The sequence below is a fragment of the Girardinichthys multiradiatus genome, chromosome 11 (assembly GCF_021462225.1).
Source record: "Girardinichthys multiradiatus isolate DD_20200921_A chromosome 11, DD_fGirMul_XY1, whole genome shotgun sequence".
NCBI classification, from domain to species: Eukaryota; Metazoa; Chordata; class Actinopteri; order Cyprinodontiformes; family Goodeidae; genus Girardinichthys; species Girardinichthys multiradiatus.
In genome coordinates, this window is record NC_061804.1 from 35,266,480 (window position 1) to 35,288,657 (window position 22,178).

The 22,178-nt window shown below is 39.1% G+C and overlaps 1 protein-coding gene across 5 annotated transcripts in view; it reads right to left on the reverse strand.

The window, feature by feature from the left end:
* Positions 1 to 13,953, reverse strand: part of LOC124876140 (spectrin beta chain, non-erythrocytic 1) — a 64,501-nt gene extending 50,548 nt beyond the window's left edge. For 2 of the 5 annotated variants that reach the window (XM_047378665.1, XM_047378664.1), the window contains exon 1: positions 13,410 to 13,953. The gene's annotated coding sequence lies outside the window, so the exon portion shown is untranslated. The remainder of the gene's footprint in view (positions 1 to 13,409) is intronic. The other 3 variants (XM_047378666.1, XM_047378663.1, XM_047378668.1) reach the window with 2 other exon arrangements.
* Between the last annotated feature and the right edge of the window lie 8,225 nt (positions 13,954 to 22,178).

A 22,178-nucleotide genomic window follows, 5' to 3' on the forward strand; every position in this document is an offset into this window, starting at 1 on the left:
AGTACTTTTTTCGGATGAAAGCAAATTCTGCATGTCATTCGGAAATCAAGGTGCCAGAGTCTGGAGGAAGACTGGGGAGAAGGAAATGCCAGAAGTCCAGTGTCAAGTACCCACAGTCATTGATGGTCTGGGGTGCCGTGTCAGCTGCTGGTGTTGGTCCACTGTGTTTTATCAAGGGCAGGGTCAATGCAGCTAGCTATCAGGAGATTTTGGAGCACTTCATGCTTCCATCTGCTGAAAAGCTTTATGGAGATGAAGATTTCATTTTTCAGCACGACCTGGCACCTGCTCACAGTGCCAAAACCACTGGTAAATGGTTTACTGACCATGGTATCACTGTGCTCAATTGGCCTGCCAACTCTCCTGACCTGAACCCCATAGAGAATCTGTGGGATATTGTGAAGAGAACGTTGAGAGACTCAAGACCCAACACTCTGGATGAGCTAAAGGCCGCTATCGAAGCATCCTGGGCCTCCATAAGACCTCAGCAGTGCCACAGGCTGATTGCCTCCATGCCACGCCGCATTGAAGCAGTCATTTCTGCCAAAGGATTCCCGACCAAGTATTGAGTGCATAACTGTACATGATTATTTGAAGGTTGACGTTTTTTGTATTAAAAACACTTTTCTTTTATTGGTCGGATGAAATATGCTAATTTTGTGAGATAGGAATTTTGGGTTTTCATGAGCTGTATGCCAAAATCATCCGTATTAAGACAATAAAAAACCTGAAATATTTCAGTTAGGGTACAATGAATCTAAAATATATGAATATTACATTTTCATCATTACATTATAGAAAATAATGAACTTTATCACAATATGCTAATTTTTTGAGAAGGACCTGTAAAAGCCAACAGCAGGACTGTCAGTCCAAACCAAATGACATTAGTTGTCAAATTCAGCTCAAATCAAAGACTCTTCTTCCATTAAAATGTTCCCAGTGAAAGCTGAACTGCTGTTGTCACGTTGTATGGTTTATGTACCATCACTCTCCCACAGCATGTTAGAAAACACTCAGCTGACCATCTGAAAACCGTTAATTGGACTATGTATTCAGTTCCTGTTCTTTTGGGGTGAAAGTAAAGCTTAGACATAAAGAATGTGTTAAATCCTTTTTGAAACTCAATTATTTAAAAATAAAAACTGTTTAGGGTAGTCTCTAAAACTAACATGAACACAATTATACACAAAACATGTATTTATGATAAAAGAAAAAAACAATACATTAAAAGAAAAAACTAACCACTACCATCAACTAATAATTTTGCTACTTCGTACCTACAGACCCTGAATTCATCAATCATGCTAAATGTAAAGTATAACTGATTAAACAAATGAAACAAGTCTTTTAGTATTTAAACAGAAGTTTGGGGACAAAAACAGATGGGTAAATCCCATTAGTGGTAGATTACAAAGTGTCTCGGAATAGAAACTAAATGCAGGGATTAGCAAAGAAGGCAAAACACCTCCAGTGCTTCGCACTCCCCATCCCTTCCTGACCCATCACCTTTCTACTCGCACTCCAGACATTGGCCATGACCATACACCCCACTGTACAAAGTGGCCATGAATACTGAGTAATATTCACATTGGAGATGTACTAAAATATGAACAATATTGCAATGTATACACCAATGTGACCAGTTGTGATTAATACACAGATCATTAAATAAAAAATAAAACAAAAGAATCAAGCCACATAACCAGACTGTCCTCTCTGTAGTCTGGGTATGGGAGCAGTTCAGGGTGGGGGTTGGTGGGGACAGTAAGTCTGGCAGTAACAATCCTCCCCCTCTATGAGTAGGAAGAAGCCCCGCTCTGTGCCTGCACTAATCACTCCTCAATGGATCAGACAAACAATCCTCTGACCTACTATGATACCGTACTCATCCTCCCACACACAGAAGCACAACACAGCGTGACAAAAAAAGCCACACATGCTAGCTAAGTCTAGCCTTTACATCCCCCCAAAAACAAACCTTTTACCTAAATAGCGTTTCTAAAAAGTCACATCTAAATCCACCTTTCCAGCACAAAAGCATGTAAGGCAACATTCAGCACACAGAATCCATGGAGTCAATACTTCCGTCATGGTAGCCTGTGCGATTTGCAATTGCCTTTCCTCTGTCCAGTCAGAACCAAACCAGCGTCAGAGAACCCCTGAAAAACGATTCACAGAGAAACTGGCCGGTGACTTGAATAGGCTGATTTTTAGCTCAAGTGCTCGCTCACAGAGAACCTGATGTCACAGTTGCTCCAAATTGAGATAACTAATGACCACTCATGGCTGGAAGTCAAAAAAATGTATTTTAAATGATGTTCTTACATCTTTTAACATAGTTAACACTTAACACTTTTCATAAGAATTATCATCTGTATGGTCCATACCGTCTATAGTAGCCTTGATGTAGCAAGACAATTGCCTCGGTGTTAATGCTTTTACATTGAATTTGTTTTATGATTAAGTTTTAATTCAGTCTGAGACTAAATGTCTTCCAAGTCTTGTTAAATGTAAGTGTACTTGGCACAAATTGGCAAAAACTGCACATGACTAAAATCAGTTAAAAAATGTTCTAAATGCTCCAAAGGGCTATGTTTTTACATAAGGGAATTGTGGGGGGGGGGGAAGATTGTAATATTACTGTAAAATTATATTTCTGCCCACTCATAGGTTAGTTAGTATAGTTTCTGTGCAAACAGTTCACTTTAAAAGTACTTCTTTTGGAAGATGGATAGAAAATGTAATCTGCTGGAACCAATAGTTGTTAAAAGGCAGCTTAAAATATTTATTTCAAACTCATTTTTGGTGCGGTAACCCTTAAGTAATTTTAAGTATGTAAAAGGGCTTCAGCAAGCTGCATTAACTTGTAAAACCAGGACATATTCCATCTCTTTCATTTGTAAAAAATGTGAACAATTCAAGCTGCAACCTGTACAACCAAACCAACTATTAACTGTACGACTGAACAAAAAATGAAAACTAAAGAGTGGCATATGTTATGATGCAATGACCATTGCTATGAAATATGCTTGTGTTGCTTTGAGTGAGCAGCAAATGTTTATTAAAATTGGACCTCTGAAAACAAGAAGAATCAAAGGTGGGGCACAGCGTATTGCCTAAGGCTGTGCCCCACCCTCAATTGTAGCAGACACACATTGAGCAATCAGAATGACAAAGGTCAAAAAACAGGGCAGAGCCAGCGGCATGATGAGTAGCACCATCGCATCTTTCATTTTCATTCTGTCAGCACTGCTCCCCTCCCAGAGCCGCCTCCCTTCGCCCAGCTGGTCCGTTTGTCACGGCAGCCGTTAATCAGGGAGAGAGGAAAAGAGAAATAGAGCCCATAATCAGATGTCTGCAGGGAATAAGGCCTGTGCACATTAGTCAGCCACAATGCCAATGTGCACCAGGGGAATAGGGAAGACATACGCTCTTAAATAAACATACATGGAAACAGAACCGCTCCCTGCAACACAAGGAACTAAAGACCTACACACTTAGACTTTTATTTTTTAAATATTCTACTCCTAATAATGTAAACATCTTTACATCTTCAAAAAAAAAAGCAACCAGTAATGAGCTGAAACTAAATATACCCAATGCAATAAAATATAACCTCAAAGCCAAAAACAAATAATAATTAAAATAATTAAAAATAAAAGTCACCCTAAGAATGACAAAATAGCCCAAATCAATGTGTCTGTGATACTTATGAGCCTGAAGTGTGTGGAGATGAGCTCCAAAGAGCTGTACACAAAGCCCACCACACTCAACTGGCCCCACACAATAAAGGAGTCAGCAGAGCATCGAGGCCAGCCGTTCAAGCCCTTCCTGTTTGCAGAGATGAGGCAGCCAGAGGCACACATGCATCCGAGGCCCCTTCCACAGGCTGCTGATCCCAGCTTGAATGCTCTGCTGAATAGGAGAGCAGTTGTCCTTTGTTGACCTGTAGCATCGCATTCATCCATCACTCTACTGACCATTACACATGACCTCCTCGCTGAGATGGACATGCTAGGTTGGCTTCAAGCACTAGCAATACAGGTCCTTCTCAAAATATTAGCATATGGTGATAAAGTTCATTATTTTCCATAATGTAATAATGAAAATTTAACATTCATATAGTTTAGATTCATTGCACACTAACTGAAATATTTCAGGTCTTTTATTGTCTTAATACGGATGATTGTGGCATACAGCTCATGAAAACCCAAAATTCCTATCTCACAAAATTAGCATATTTCATCCGACCAATAAAAGAAAAGTGTTTTTAATACAAAAAACGTCAACCTTCAAATAATCATGTACAGTTATGCACTCAATACTTGGTCGGGAATCCTTTTGCAGAAATGACTGCTTCAATGCGGCGTGGCATGGAGGCAATCAGCCTGTGGCACTGCTGAGGTCTTATGGAGGCCCAGGATGCTTCGATAGCGGCCTTTAGCTCATCCAGAGTGTTGGGTCTTGAGTCTCTCAACGTTCTCTTCACAATATCCCACAGATTCTCTATGGGGTTCAGGTCAGGAGAGTTGGCAGGCCAATTGAGCACAGTGATACCATGGTCAGTAAACCATTTACCAGTGGTTTTGGCACTGTGAGCAGGTGCCAGGTCGTGCTGAAAAATGAAATCTTCATCTCCATAAAGCTTTTCAGCAGATGGAAGCATGAAGTGCTCCAAAATCTCCTGATAGCTAGCTGCATTGACCCTGCCCTTGATAAAACACAGTGGACCAACACCAGCAGCTGACACGGCACCCCAGACCATCACTGACTGTGGGTACTTGACACTGGACTTCTGGCATTTTGGCATTTCCTTCTCCCCAGTCTTCCTCCAGACTCTGGCACCTTGATTTCCGAATGACATGCAGAATTTGCTTTCATCCGAAAAAAGTACTTTGGACCACTGAGCAACAGTCCAGTGCTGCTTCTCTGTAGCCCAGGTCAGACAATGATACAGCACTCTGGGAACAGCCTATTCGTTCAGAAATGTCTTTCTGTGTCTTACCCTCTTGCTTGAGGGTGTCAATAGTGGCCTTCTGGACAGCAGTCAGGTCGGCAGTCTTACCCATGATTGGGGTTTTGAGTGATGAACCAGGCTGGGAATTTTAAAGGCCTCAGGAATCTTTTGCAGGTGTTTAGAGTTAACTCGTTGATTCAGATGATTAGGTTCATAGCTCGTTTAGAGACCCTTTTAATGATATGCTAATTTTGTGAGATAGGAATTTTGGGTTTTCATGAGCTGTATGCCAAAATCATCCGTATTAAGACAATAAAAACCTGAAATATTTCAGTTAGTGTGCAATGAATCTAAAATATATGAATGTTAAATTTTCATCATGACATTATGGAAAATAATGAACTTTATCACAATATGCTAATATTTTTAGAAGGACCTGTAAATGCAACACAAAGATCAGAATTAGGTGGTGTATTTCTATACCTTACATATGAATCTCATGAAATTACAATTCAATTCAATTAGAACACCATACCGTGTTATTTATTTCAGTAATTCAGATAAAAATGTGAAACCGATTATAAAAGATTCATTACACAAAGTGACATATTCCACATTTTTTTCATTTTGATGAGCATGGCCTATACCCTAATAAAAACCCCTCATTTGGCTTCTCAGAAAATCTGAAAATTACATGACCTTTAAAAACAAATTTTTATTCGAAATGTTGTTATGGCCGACACAATCATAGAGACTACTTGGCAGTTGTCCAGCAGAAAATAAATGACAACCTCCACATAGAGGGTGAACCACGTCATAGCTGAAGACATTGGCTGTCCAGTACCTAAGCGTCCATAAACGGACTATTTATGGAAAGGAAAAAGTCTGGGAAAAAAAATGAAAAGGTGGAAGATCAAGAGGATAACCACAGTCTGGCGAGGATCATAAAGCATTAGAGATCAAGGGTCACTAAGTGTGGAATTTGGCGGAAGTCTGAGCTTCAGGATCCCCCGCACACATTCATACCACAGGACATGGGCTACAAGTGTTAACCCACTCCTGAACCAGAGACAATACCAGAAGCATCTTTTCATCTATTCAGGAAGAGTGGATAGGCAGAGATTCCTAACTGCTGGAGGTCCAGTATGAAGTTCTCAAAGTCACTGATGATTTTGGGAGATATCTCCATCAGCTGATGAAAATATTTGCATACTTAAGTCTTAATTTTGCTGACAAGCTTTATGGAGTTGCGGATTTCATCGTCGAGAGGGACACCAGCAAAGGTACCAATACCTGCTTTGATGACCATCTCTTTGCCTAAGTGGCCCTTTGTCCTAAAGTCCATAAATAATATATGGGGTAGATGTTGGGTCTGATGAGACACCAAACCCAACAATGCGGATTAACTGTGTTTCTAATTTTGTTTTCATTTCTAATTCTTCTAAATGTTTCACAGTAATAGTTTAAATTGAATCAATATTTTCTGGTAAGCTGATCTAAAAGATAATCACTGACAAGAAACCCCACTTTAATGTGATCAACAAAAAAGGCCTTTATGGCATGCATTATTCATCCACACAGATTAGGATCTTGCTAATTCAGTTGCTTCCCATGATAATCAACAAGTTACCGGATGACTCAATGATGGAGATCCACACTGAAAGTTATTAATAGAACTAATAGCCAAAGAGAAATGATGATGATTACTGCTCCTGTCTGCCTCAATGAGTCCTGGGCTGGAACCCACATTAGCAGAACCAATTTCTAGGACTGACAAAAATCCGAATGAAAAACATCAAAGAATGAAATGTTAATTCAGATCAGGCTTAATCACAGAACGCTTCTTATATTAAAAACACAGAAGCGGCTACATTCTCAGGATGCCTGAGAGTAAAAGTGCTGTTCCTTTGCCAGATTTCCTGGAACCAATATTTAATCGGAACCAATTTGACATGCTATTCAGTGACAACAAGTTCTACTGAAACCCACATATATCGTGTGCCATGACTGAACTATCTCAACACGGGTGTGTAGGACTGGTGGGAGCATGCTGCAGTAGCTCCTGTAGGCTTTAATCTTTTAATAGGTGTCTCATTATTTCTGTGGAGCCCGTTTTCAGGTGACCCCCAGCAACCACAGGCCTGGACTCTGCACTGCTACTTAAAGATAAGTTAGGACTTATCATATAAGATATACAGTATCAATGCAACATCAGTGTGTCCACTATTTATATTAGAATAAGAATATTTGTGATGCAATACATTTTGGCTAGAAAATCTGAAGTGTGATGAGCTCACACTTGGCTTGCCAGTGTAATGTGCATGTAATATGGATGGAGTCTCACGGCCGTAGGCTATTGGAAACACATACAGAAAAAAGAAGAGAACATGCATGGTTTTCTAATATCAGGCATATCTAATATCCCAGAGATGACATAAAACTAATGACATAGTATAAGACAGACTTCCTGTACTTTTAGGAGGTAAGTACCACCCTCATTTATAGTGCTGTGAATTTCCATTTAAAAACCAAGGATAAAGCCAACGGTTGGTGGAAGCGAATGGGTTTTATTCAACAAGGTTTTCAACACCTGCTTCCAGTCTCACAAACTTCATATCTTTCCTGCCCTGAACCCAGTTTCTGTGCATTTATAAATTGTCAACACAGCCTCACAAACACCTCCACAATACCAAAAGGAACACTAAATCCCCCGTCTGCCTCCTATATCTATAGTCTGTAAGCAAACAGAGATGTCCAGATGGTAGAAGCCTAATCCTCTGTACAGCAGCAGTGTAGGTTCCTTTCAAAAGGAAAAGGTGACAGTTCTGTGAAAAATCTCCTTTCTGGCCCAGAATCTAAGAACATTTTAATTTGCCTTTAGCATCTACAAACCAATTGCTGTAAAATGCCACATCAAGTCCTTGAGAGGCTGCTATCGACATGTGTCAGGTCACCCTTCAGCAAGTACAGCAGTTTGCTTACAAGCCAATTTTTCAAAGAGGACTGCCCTCTTTGTTTTTTTCTAATATCTTTTAAGTTATTCAGCATCCACTACATCTGATGAACTGAAACAAAAGTTAGACACTTCCATACGTCTGATTGTCTAAGGTGGTGGTAATCACATCGAAGGGTTTCATTTTCAATTCACTCATACTGCACAGACTTGCTGTTATCTAGAGAAATAATGAAATTACTCTGCAGTTCTCAGGTGTATGCTGATCTGATGAGACAACTAATGGCTGGTAACGGGCATTATAAGTTGCACCAATAAGTCAATATCTATAACCAAGAGAAAAAGGACAAAGTTTGAAAAGGACAAGTACCCAGAAGTACTCAGTTATGATGTACTTCTGTCCTCTGTACATCTTCAGCTGAGAACGTAATTGGTTTTGCAGTCATCGGTAAGGGGCAGCATCAAAGCTGATAACTCAAAGAAACTGAACAGTGGTGCTCTCAAAGCAGGCCTGGTATGCCATTTCTGTGGACTGGTGGCAAATTTTAAAGGGGAAAGTAGTCATTTCTAAGATGATTTACTACTCATATACCTTTCAAGCCAAAGGTAGACACAGAGTCAAGATGTTGGGTGCTAAGAGGTGTTAAGAGTAAAAAAAGTCAGCAGTAAATTGACCAAATTTTGAAAATAAAACTGCAACATACACCAATGAGGCACCAAATTGCATTGACCATTTGGCATATGTGGCAACTTCACAAGAAGGCCTGTTTCATTCCAATAACATACAGGAATGACACTGGCTTTGTTCTGGAGACTCCTCTAGACCTGAAAGAGCTGACTGTAGATGCCAGGGTTGCAAGGACACACGTATTCATACTTAAATAATCCAGCACAGCCCTGTCGGTTCGGTACGCACATGTACTGAACAAATACAACGTTGTTTACTACCTGTGCACATGCAGAACTAAGCACAGCTAATGCTACATTCTGGAGCTCCACTTCAAAAAGTGGAACCACAACAAAACAGAGGGGGCTCCCAGCTGTCATTAAACTATGCTATCTGGGAACATGAAGGTATCTAATGCAGCGGGAGTGGAGAAAAGAAAGGTGGCCTAAACCAAAGCTTTGTCAGAGTAGGCATTTTTTAACAGCAATAAGGTATGTGGCTCACTCTGAATTACTCAACTTCCAGCAGAATGTAAACATCACAGATCCTGGAGAAAAATCAGCTCCATGATAAATTCAAATTAATTTCAGAAACGAAACAAGATTCTTTGGTCACTGCTGACCAAAGTAAAAAAAAAAAGTGTATCTTTTTATTTATTTTTCTTGACTGAAGTGAACAAAAACCGTACAGAACTGTTACTTTAAAACCCGAATAAGTACCAGACCATGATTTCTGTGTACCATTAAACCCATAATAGATATACACTTTCTGTCCTGATGAATGAACGAACGGAGAACGTTTAGTTGAAGACTCTTGTTCTGCTCCAGTAAGGACTATTACACAGGGTTGATGCTGGCTACAATAATTTATAGAACCCAAGACACTTCAGGGTGTAAGTTTACATCAGCATACGACTTTAACAAATGAACAATATACTCTAACAATTTCTCTTTGCAATGAGAATATGAAAGTAATTTTCTATTTTAACATTCAGATGTGCAACATGTTCCAATCCTGCCGGTTCAAACAAATAACATAGTAGCTTATGTTGGTCTGTTGTGAAACATATTGCTAAAAGGCTCTTATTTCACTTTCAGGAATATAAGATGTCATCATCTTGACTAATATTGCCTTTGTCTTCTCCATTTACCCACATCTCATCTCATATGCATGTATTTGCACAGAGAGGCTAAGAGGTTAGGGTGACAAGAAGTCGAGCAAAGAAGACACTTGTGTCCAGGAAAAACATCAAGAACAGACTGATGTAAAAGTAAATTGCAAGAGTTGTGAAGAACTCAATAAGAAAAGTCAATATTAATAGCGTCAACACTCTAAGTATTGACTTTACATAAACCTGAAGTATTTTCTTATAAAAGGCTTTTGACACTTATGAACCATTTCAGCACCAGACAGACAGACAGACAGACATGTTGATGAAGTTATAACACATCCAAACTAGCCATCTAGCATTTTTAACCTATCTGCAAAACCAATCTTAAAAACTGCACTCAATGTTTGTTTTCTCTGATAATCAAGCTTCACTTCTCTTAAAGCCAGAACTATGCTGTATATTTTCAGAAAATCTGACTGTTAAATTCTATGTAGTTCATTTAGTTTAAATGAATTCAGGAAATATTTATGTTTTATTGTAATGTCCTACTTTTGCTCAAGCTTTCTCTTTATTTTCTATTCGGTAACACACTGACTAACCAAAACACTGACTAATCCTAGTTATAAAGTCAGTTTCTGAAATTCACAAAATGGAAAAGGGCAAAAGTGGCTTTGATTTCAGGGTCATTTTTCCATTTGTGACAAAGTTTGAATAAACGGTTAAAAGCAAAAGAACTACCATCTTAAACTACATTTTAGATTTGGCATAAACGAGAAAAATTGAAGAAAAGATTTTTAACACGTTCAAAACCTATAGTGGTATGGTTCAATGCACCAAAACGAATGTTTAAATTGGCAAATAAAATAGAAAACAGGGTACTGAAAATGATTGAGATGAAACTGATCTTGGAAGGAAGAAGTTTAAAGTTTCACATCTTTACTGAAACCGTTCATCTAGCTAAGCGTACATACCCATACCCATCACATCACCCTGGGACCCTTTCCTAACCAAATAAAGCATAATCTTTGTAAGATTATTTTAGGAATGACTTATCAACAAGCATGAGCTAGAATTTGAGTAATGAACTAGTTCATTTTAAAATCATACTTCAACTTTATATGCAAAAACCATCAATTTAATTTTAAAGTTTAAATCCTAAGAAAAATGAATTAAATGTGTGCATTTCACAAGACAGAAATTAACATGAAAGTACAAATATGCTAAAGTAGACACTATAATGCACTGCAATATATGAAACTCAATAAATGTGCATTATTTATCACAAGTACATTTGGATTTCTCCAAAACAATCTGATGAAGAGGTGCTAAAAGGTGATATTTAGGGAAGGTTAGATAAACCATAAAATAGAACAGACGTTATTCACTGGGGTTGATAAATTAGTGCAGTTAGTGTTCCGATAGACAATTACACAGTATTATTAATCATTTCCTTTACGTTTTGTAATGTCAAAACAGGCTGCTGAGGAAAGGTTTCAACCACACCTCCTAAGAGTGCTTCTTAACTATTCAACATATCGCCTGTGGTAACCTTTAACCTGACAATGGCTAAACATCAACGTCAGCTCAAGCAGATGACATCATGCTGCCCTCTAGCGGTATTATTTAAGCCTACATGTTCAAAACAAAAACATACAAAACATATATATTTCATAACTAACTCAAAATGATCTGAATGATTTAAAACTACTATATCAAGGAACCTACAGTCCCTAAAAAAGAATATCTGAATAGGCAAGTCAGACCTCAACGTAAAGTCAGGAAAAGCCTGCAGTAAAACATGTGGGGATATTATCTGAAGGACATAAAAAATTTTATTTCTGTAGTTTAAGAGTTACAGGAAATATATAAAAACAATAGAGCAGTGAAAATCATTAAATAAAAATATCTACATTATATAAAAAATAAATTGGTTGTCCCAATTTTATGTTACCGTTTTCATTATAAACACCATGGACTTGTATTTCAAAATTTATTTAAAAGAGATTAATTTGATCCAATGGCAACCATCCATGGAAACCAGTTTTGAGGTCTGGAAGAGTAAATGGGAGGGGGAGGGGGGCTTGGAGACACACCAATCAATATGACAGATGATACAGAATCAACCAATTTTTCCTATACTGACCATCAGTGAGCTAAATACTAAAAAAAAGAATCTGAATTTGTTTCCTATCAAATTAATTCCTTTAAAACAAAGAAAATTCACCAATTTCGGTCGTTAAATTCATCAACCGACAGCCTTTACTTTGATTGGCCATTTTGAATAATAAAAATCAAATAAACTTAGTGACATATACTTTGATGCATAAATAGTATAATCTTGAAATCCCTTCATTTGCATGCAAAACTACAATCCCAATCAAAGAACATCAGCACATTTTTCTCCTACAGTCCTTAGAAAAAAGAACAAAAAAAGAAGAAAGATTATAAGTATATGTGAAAAGTCACAGGGAATACCTTTGATGACAGTTGGGAAGTAGAACAGAGAAAAACATTTGAATTATCATCACTGATATCGTAATATTCAACAAAAATACAGCATTTGCACCATTTCCTAATATCGCTGAAAACAGTCCAGGGACAGTGCCCCATTAAAAGCAGTTTTCAGGTCTCAGCGAGTGAATGAGATGGGGGAGGGGGATCAAAATACTGTATCATGAAATACAAATCATACCCTAAGCTCTAGCTGGCTCATAAAAAGAAGTCACTGAACATGAAATCAAGAAAACCCCATTTATGTTGCATTGCTATGCACTAGCACACGTTTTATTTTACAAATGCATGCATTGATCTTTAGGGTATCTGTCATCAAACCCTGAACAATAGATTTATACGGTCTAAAACAACTTTCAAGTGTTATGTAGTCTATTTCACTGATCAGATCTATTCAGACTGCAGAAAGCAATACAATTAACAACCCTGTGATACAGAATAAACAACTACCGCTTCAATCCAACCCACTCTAACAGCTTTTATTGGGTTTATGTGCCCTATTTTACACGTGCTACATGTCAGCTCTCAGCTATCAATGACACCGTCCTAAATGGTTAGAAGGAATGTGGCAAACTTGCATATTTCAAAACAACTTGCTCGCTAGGCTTTGCTTATACAGCTGCTTAACCATGAAGTCTCATTTTTACATTTTTACCTTATGCATCCCTGCTATGAGTCACACAGTCTAGGCCAGGCTCGCAGCATAAATGTCAGTGCTATATAATAATAACCAAGGTTGAAACAGGAAAAAAGGCAGCTTTGCAAGATGCCATCATTCCGAGGCAAAAATAACCGGGCGAAAGCGACAAGGATTGGCTGGTTTAGCAGCAGATGCCTGAATCAAAGCTCCACAGGCTGGCTTGCACACAGCACGCAGATAAAAATGTGGCTGCGTTTGACATCGATTCAAACAAAGGCGAGAAGAGACACACATTACAGGGAGATGGCTCCCTATAAACTAATCTAAAACGGTGCTGTCATACGTTTTTCAACCAGACAGCTAGCATATGAGAATTGTATGTGGACTTATCCTTTCTGTTATTAAAGAAAAAGCGAGGCAGAAGCGTTACCTATTGAGTTAAAAAGCTAACGGCAGAGCCAAGCTAGCAGCAGTCACCTGAATTTCGGATCTTTTTCTCATTAGCTTTGTTATTGTGGGCAGCCTGCTGGTTGTAGTGGAGAGGACACAGAAAAAAGATCCACTTACCCCTTATTTATCCGTCTTCTTATAAAAAAAAAAAAGGCAGTCTTTTCTGTAACGTCACTATATTGGAGATTTCCCCGGGAATGAAAGAAACAAACAGAAAAAAACACAAATAAATAAATATGTCGTCTTCTCCTACCACGCGCGCGGCTACGCTAATTTCAAATCTGACGGTTACAAATCTCCCAGGTGACACTGATAACGTCTCTCCTTTAGATCCGCATCCTCGAAAAAAAAAAGATTTTTTTTCTCCTCCGCGCTGCTCTGGTAGCAGCAGCACGTTACGACACCAGAGTCTCTTTTTCAGCGAGTGAAAAAAAAAAACGTCAGCGGGGACAGCACAGAAAAAGGAAGAAAAAAAAAAACACAGGCGAACGCAAAGACCCCCCTTTTGGGTTCGTTTCTGGCAGGTATAAAGACGGATATCCGCAGCCGCTTCTTCCAGCCCCCTCCCCGCTTCGGCCGAGCATCCGAAGGGCCGTCCGAACCTCAATGACTGCCTGTGCTTTCCCGTTCAACAGGGGGAGGAGAAAGAAAAAGTGTGGTAGTTTTAGTGGGGTGTAGGTGGCTGGCTGGCTGACTGGGTGGGTGGATGTGTGGGTGGGTTTCTGACCCCCCACGGTCACATGGGAAGCACGTTTTCGGTTTCGAGAGAAAGATGTTCTGGCCAACTGTTTGTATGTGGTGGTGCTGTCCCTGGTGCTAAAACTGAAACCATTCATATTTACAAATCAATTAAAAGGATACAAATACAGTCTGCCTGATGTATTCATTTACATTGTCTTTCCTCAACCACAGTGAGACACTGAAACATACCGACTTTGCAAAATAATTAGTACAAATGTGTTACCCTAGAAAACTGTATTTGTTTACCTTGGATTTTATGTGATAAGTCAGCACAAAGTGATACCCCAAGATGAAATCAGTGCAACCAATATCCCTCAGATGCCATTTGGCCATTTGATTCTGGTATGGTGTTTTACTTGTTACTTTGTGGTGGTCTATCACATAAGATCCCAACAAAATACACAGACGTTTGGGATAATAACATGACAAAATGTGGGAAAGATGAACGGAAATAAATACTTTTGCAAGGTACTGTACTATACTCCTGCAGATTCTTTGCAAATCAACGTTTCCAAGAGTTTTCTCTTGAGATTCCTTTTTAGATTTATGCTATTAATTTTAGCACTTCATCTATAAGAGCCTGCAGTTGCACAAAATTATTCCTGAGCTACTATGCAGCAGCTGGCAAGCTGGTGTGTCACAAGGTAAGTCATCAAGATCTAGGTTATTCATAAAGCCTCAGAGGATCCTCCTGCAAAAGACCCCTTAAAACTGGAGAAAGCGTTTTCCCACTGTGTTGCTCTCAATAGCACCATAATAAAGCAATTTCATGGTTCTAGGAGCTCAGCTTGAAAAAGTCTTCATTCTTGAAATTGACTCCTCCACCCCACTAGCCTGTTGACAGGACCTTAGAGACATCCAAACTTTGATATCTTAATTACTTTTAGGATAATTTATGCCCTCTTCTGCTCCCTGTGTTCTGTTAGGGTGTTTACTGTATCTGTGAGTATGGGTGTAGCTCAACCAACAAAGTGGTGGTGGTGAAGGTTTTATGAGATGATGGGTCTCTTATCGAGGGCTGAGCATTTCAGAAAACATCACGCCTCTCATCATAAGTAGTTATAGGGTTCATGAAATAGTTTTACTGTGTTGTTCTACCGGAGAAGTTAAATCATTTCTTGGACTGTAACTTTATTATTGTTGTCAAAACCTTTCAAGTAGATGGGCTCTTTTTATATGCAATAGAAAGTTTTTAAAGGCAACCAAACAACGAGACCCAAGAGACTCATTTCAGTGAACATAAAAGGACACTTGAGGTAATATAAGCTAAGATGTTTTTCAATGAAATAAAAGAACCTGGGGCCTTCAAAATATTTTTTGTATTCTTTCTTGAAAATGAGTGGTATTTCACGTATTCAGGCTCCTTAAACTTTTTCACATTTTGGTGATGTTACATCCCCAGACTTCATTGTATTTTGTTGGGATTTTATCATATACAGTATAGACCAACAGAAAGTTGCACAATATAGCAAAGTTGAATAAAACTGATAACTATTAACTTTTTACAAATAAAAAACTTGAAAATGTGGCCTTGATTTGGTTTTAAAACCCTTTATTCTGATACTCTAAAATACAATCAGAGAATTTAAGTACACCCTTTCATCAAACTTTTTGACAGGTGGGTGGGACTTCCGGTGAGGGCGGGATTTCCGGTGGGTGCCATATGGGCGCCATGTGGTTGCCATGTGGGCAGGAGGTCACGTGGTCAAGCAGGTGGTGTGTCCAAGGGGGGCGTAACAGTGGATGCTGATTGGTTGTCGTCATTAGGGGCAATACCTTAAATGAGTCAATTAAAACACAGGGGTGTGTTTGTTATAAATAGAACAAGACAAATATGGTATTATCGGAAACTGTTTGGCATCAGCACCAATTAAAAATAGAGGGGGTGTGTTTGTAAGCATCGTTAAACCTTGAATAACCCAATGAAAACAATAGGGCGTGCCTTAGTGTTTACTTTAAATACAGAGATAAAACTCTGCACTTTACATGCAGCATTCGTTGGAAAAAAAAGAACACCCGTTCAACAATGGCTAGAGTTAAGAGAGTTTATCGTCAAGCGGAGGAGAAACGCAACGCGTGCCAAGATGATGATGATGAACAAGCAACTGCATCATATACTTCCTCAACGGAGATACCTATCGGAATTCCCGTCGTGACATACTCTACCGATGATGAGGATCCAACATCAACTTCAACAACCATGGTTGAAAATCAGACCTCGGTTCGGCCAAGAGGTATGTCAGTTCTGTGCGAAACCCCAGTGACCGTCTACCAGTATTCATCCCGTGAATTGAATGCTCCTAAGAAATCAACATACTACATCTGCAGGGTACAAAGACCCCCGTTCAACACTCTGCAGGAAGAATGGTCTTTGGAGCCATATGGCCTGGTTGGCAGCTGGGGTTATATTTTCATGTATGAAATAGGAAAGCTTTGCCTGTATCAATTGGATCAAGATGAGATGTTTCTCATTTCACCTCATCAATTCAAGCGTCTGACCCAGTCAGACACGTCCATCAGACAGACGGCGGAGGAGAATTTGGATGCTGAAATGAGAGCGATATTAAACGAGCCGGGTTTGACTTCTTATGAAAAAATCAAGAGATACGATGCTCTTCTCCAGAGGTATCTGACTTTACTTAAGCAAGGTGTCAAAGAAGAAAAACAGCGAGTCAGTTTAACGCTGCAGCGTGACACAGAGGTTCCTGAACATGAGCGGTCCCAAGAAAAACAAGGCCCAGGGCAGGACGAGGCCCCTAAGGATCAGGTTCTTACGGAAGTACTGAAAAGCCTTCCTAAACACAATCGTAAAAATGCCGAGTACATTTTGAAGAAATTATCCGAAAGAAGTGAGAGTTGGACTTCGCGAGGTGAATTTGTATTTAACGGAAATGTTATAAAGGGGTCCCACATGATTGATTTGTTGAAAAATCTCATGCTTCCGTTTAAAAAATCTGGAGCATCACAAACCCGAGGATGGTCTGATTTTCTAACCTCCATGTCAGAAGTAAACATACCTATATCTTCAGTCATTAACCCTTATGCTCGTGAAGAAAAAAGACGTTTCAAAACAGAGGGTACATCGATTGAAAATGGGGGTACACCCCCCAGCGTTAAGCAGAGAAGAAAAAGAAGAAGAAGGCAGATAACTCATTCTCCCTACTGGTCGAGATCTGAGCTGGAAGGTCCAAAAAATGCTGATGGGAGATCAAAAAGGTCTCTTCGTAAGACGACACTACCACCCCGATGGATTACATTTTCACCATAAACCGTTATAAGAAAATGAAACATGTAGTCTATTTCTTTTATTCAATAAAATATTTATTGATTATATTTTTCAAGTCTAACTTCGTTCTCTACTTCACACACTAACATATGATATCATTACACAAATATTAAATCATAAGAAGAAAAAAACAAACAAACAATGAAAAAAAAAAATAAGACATTTTAAATTCCATAACAATCCAGAAACATCTCCAAAGAGCATGTTCCGTGAGTATAAAATGTACAACTTTGATTAATGACACATTTCTGATATTTTTTGACAAAGTTAGATACCATTAAATCATTCTTAATCACATCTCCGGTGTATTTCGACAACACTTGCTGCATTGATAATCCGCACGCTCTATGACATAGATAAAAAATGCAATGGTGACCGCACACAGTGGACAGAGTGTTTTGAAGCTGATTATTATGATACAATATTTTTGAGGATCTGTCTTCTAAAAATGTTACGATGCTTGATGGGTAGAACTCGAAATCCGGAGAGAATCCATAAGAGTCAAAAAAGCTGGATTGACCATTCTCATCCAATGTCAGAGCTAGCCAGTGTTCCCCCGGCATGTGTGAAGGATGTGTATTCACAATAAAGTAGCCCGGCCCTGGGAATTTGTCAGCTAGCAGCGGCAGCTGGTCGCACGGCCACACACCGCAAAACAAATCTCCCAACAGATGACGCATCAGGCTCTCAATTTCATGATTATTCATGCCTGATTAGATTAATAATAATCCACCAGCACACGCCTCTTTGAATCAATCTCTAAAATAGAATCATAACAAGCGTAGATGATCAGCGTGGTGGTATGAGGCAACGGGTTTCTGAAGCGCATTTCCAATCTTAAATTCCCACTGGAAACTGGAGATAGAGCATCTGTGTCCTCGCCCGGGTTAAGATTAAATGTGAATAGAGAGTATCCTTGATTAAATTCCTGACGTGTTATACTCAGTGGAAGATCTTTTAGATGTCGTCCTGTAGCTGTAAACAAGTTGTAATACTCTCTCACTGAATGACCTTGGTTAAAATTTGGCTGGAAGGCTTTAGCAGGAATTTGTCTGCCATCCTTACACAAAGCTAAATATTCCATATCAAAATGATTAAAGTCAAACGGATTGAGATTGCGTGTTCCTGTAAAAGCGTCATGATCCAGTAACGCAATCACCACATACTTGGGAAAGACGCCTAAGAAAAGATTCTCTTGGTTGCATACCCTTGAATTTTCAGGGATGGAATATGTTTTTACATTCACACGTGAAAGTGGATACAGAGCATTTGCTTTCATTAAAGCTGAAGCGTGCCCCAGTTGTACAGCTGGAGAGACAGTAACTTTTTTGATAAAAAGAGATGCTCCTAATATCCTGAGTTTGTAAGTGGAGTCTCTTGCGGCCATGAGACAAAAGGCATCGTTGGCTCTTGTAAGTTTAATTTTAAGGTCAACAGAGTTTAAAAGAAGTCTCTCGCAGAAAAATATGTCTGCATGCAGGGGGCCTAGGAGATGTACCTCCCTGGAATTTGCCGTAAAGCCTGCTCTGCTGTTAAGACCTTGGTTAGGGCCGTTAGTTGTAACAATAGAGTTCAGAGCACCTGCAGTGTCTTTATAAAAAAGACCAGAGCTAAACTGGGTTTTTAAAGAATCCTCAGAAAAGTTTAACAATGTCTCAATCATGGCTCTATATGGATGTGTAGCGCTGGATTGTGAAATCATTCGATCTCCGAGAGTGACGTCACACTGACTGAAGATGGTGTTTAACGGGTAGTTGATGAGCCCTACAGGTGCATCATCTGGCAGGTTTGTTCCATTCTCGTTAGTAATTTTCACTCTGAGATGCAACAGCGTATCGTTGAGATCCAGATACTTTTCTCCGTCTCCCGGAATGAAAAACTCGATCGGCCCTCCATCAGTGATTGCTGATAAAGGCTGGATCTCGGTGTAAATTTTATCTTCGATCGATAGCTGTGTCATCGGGGCAGAAAATAAGTCCAACTCTGCCAGCGTGCACTCTGATGATTTGTTATGTAAAAGAGCTATTATTTAAATATATCAAAACTTGCGGATGACTTCCTTCCTCTTCGTTTGTCAGCTGCGACTGATCTCCTTTTTCGCGTTTGTCGTTGGTTTTTAACCGTCCTTAAACGATCACCAGGGGGTCTTGTTCTGGGTCTTTTGGATAAAACCATAATTCCTGAACCTTCTTGACCTTCGGTGCGTGTAGAACCACTCATTTTACTCACAGCTCTACCGATGACATCCGAAGCGATATTTGATGCAGCCGTTTTAAGATGGGGTTTTGCAATTGCAAATCCTTTTTTAACCAGAGGGGATACGAAGCGGAATAATTTTGAAAATAATGATCCAATTCCGCGTCCGTACATGACCGGGGCCCCATAAAACCCTGGCAGATTACCGCCTGATTGACTTACATAGTAATTTAGAAAGCGATTTGGATCACGTCTCAGACTTAGCTGTGCCATGTTCTCTCTTGCCTGCTTGATGCAGTGTTGAATGACCAGCGTAATATGAATGATAACCAATCAGTCTTAGAGGTTATATACATATCTCTGGAATAGTTTATACAAATAAAATTTATCTCAGGCTACGTTGTGATATCACCGGTCTGAAGTGTAGTCTTATGACGGTCTTTCCATAGACGAAATTTACAGGAACGTTTTGGTCCGATTTAATTTCTATATTGATATTTTCAATATGTCTTCTGGAGACTGGAAGGTAGTGGGCGGGGTTAAACGTCTGAGTAATCATATCACTGAATGTGCCTTGTACTTTGACGGTCCGCAGTAAAGGTGCAAAAGTGTCGCCTACTATTTGAGGGCTGACCACGTCGCTGTAACAGTATAGGTGATAGAAACCAGCCTTTATATCTGCCGGAAAAGGAGCCAGTTTTGGTTCAGAAACATGAATCCATTCCCCTGGTTTCATGCCCATCATATAAGCTAGAGTGCTGAAGAAGCGTATTTCATACGGACTGTTTGCTTGAAATGCAAATCTCTTTTGAACTTTGCTGAATTTAATGCGTAAACCCGATTTCAATTTTTTGAAAAACATTTCCATCTCTGTCTCGAGTTGAATAACGCTGTTATAGTAGCCACCTCTGATCCTTTGCGTATTGATCTCCACATCACCAACCTTCCTCCATTCAAAGTAGGCATCATAATCCGGTAAATTATGCCATTTATGAGGATATGAAATCTCGGCTAATGCAACCATCCATTGGCCTTCTAAATCAATATGTTGAGCTAAATTTACACGGAAACTTGAACTGGTATTATTTTTAAACACTTCCATGCTAGCATTAGATGGAAGAGTAACGTAAAAGCCATCATCCTCTACCTGACGGTTCATGATGCTGTGTCAACTGTGAGGTTTAGTGCAAACCTTTTTTATACGTTTCGAAGTTCATCAAACTTGATCCAACTGTTGAATTTCTCAGGCCAGTTTTTCCAGCTTACAAAAACCTGTTTGACTCCCTTGACCGTACATCGTTTTAATATTTTTTCCACTTGATACATCTTGTCGTTAAATATTTTTACTTTTTGAAGTTCCTCAGCGTAAAAGGAACCCTCGATAGGTTCTCCATCCAAATCTTTGAGTTTGTATACAGGAGGAGAACGGGGTATCCGGTCATACACTGTAAACACTTCATCCGTAAAACTCTGTTCGTATTTTTTGTCAAACACTCCACGGACCTTGGATATTCTGACAAGATCCCCTTGTTTAAACGTTGTCACTGAGTCCTTGCAATATCTGTTGGACTTGACATCATACAGATTCTGAAACACTTGAAAGGCATTTTCTGGGGTCACTTCCATAGGGCTCATTTTAATGCTGGAGTGGTAGGAATGGTTGTAGCTTCTAGCTAGGTTTTGCAGTACATCGACGTACCGCCGGGTATTGTTAGCTGTAAAATATCTCCACATCCTTGTTTTTAATGTGCGGTTAAATCTCTCGACCACTGAAGCTTTTGCTTCACTCGCTGTGGCAAAATGTTCAATACCGTGTTTCTCCATTAAAACCTTAAAACCTTAAATTTCTTGTTAAAAAATTCTTTACCGGCATCAGTCTGAAGTTTTTTGGGGATCTGACTTTCTGTAAAAACTGATTCAAATGCCTTTACCACCTCAGCGGCTGTTTTCCTCTTCAAAACTCGTACATACGCCCTTTTTGAAAAGATGTCAATGACTGTTAATAAATAATTATAACCATCATTTTCCATGGCCAGAGCTTGCATGTCACAGAGATCAGCCTGGAACTGCCTCAATGGTCTGGTGACAAAAACTCTGTTTCTCGGGAACTTTATTCTTGCAGGTTTATGTAGAGTATAGGTATCTTCTCCTGATTAAAAATCTTTAACTTTTTCAACCGCAACCTTCTTTCCCGTTTCATCTTGCATAACCCTCCTCAGCCTATCTACACCCCCAAAACTTCCCGGATTTGAAGGGCTATAATATACTTTCTTCATCAGCCGTCTTCCTGCCATCTCTGCCTTATGCTCACTCTGCCAATTACTTGTTAAATAATGAGAAAAAAACCCACAGGAGGGTAGATTTATCCTTATTTTTTTTATTTAATTTTTTTATTTAATATAAACAAAAAACAACCAGAAAACAAAATCAGATAAAATGCAGATGAATTCAAACACTACTAGCTTTTAAACAACACTTTTGGGAAAGGTTACTATGTTCCTACTTTAATTGTATTTAATAGTAAAAAGAAAAAAGAAGAAAAATCATATAATGCAGATTAACTAAAGTACTGGAATACTAAAAAAAAAAAATGATACAACAAGTCATCAAACATGTGAGATCAGTTTGTCAGTCCATAGCACTCTGAAACAGAGTTAAGTTGT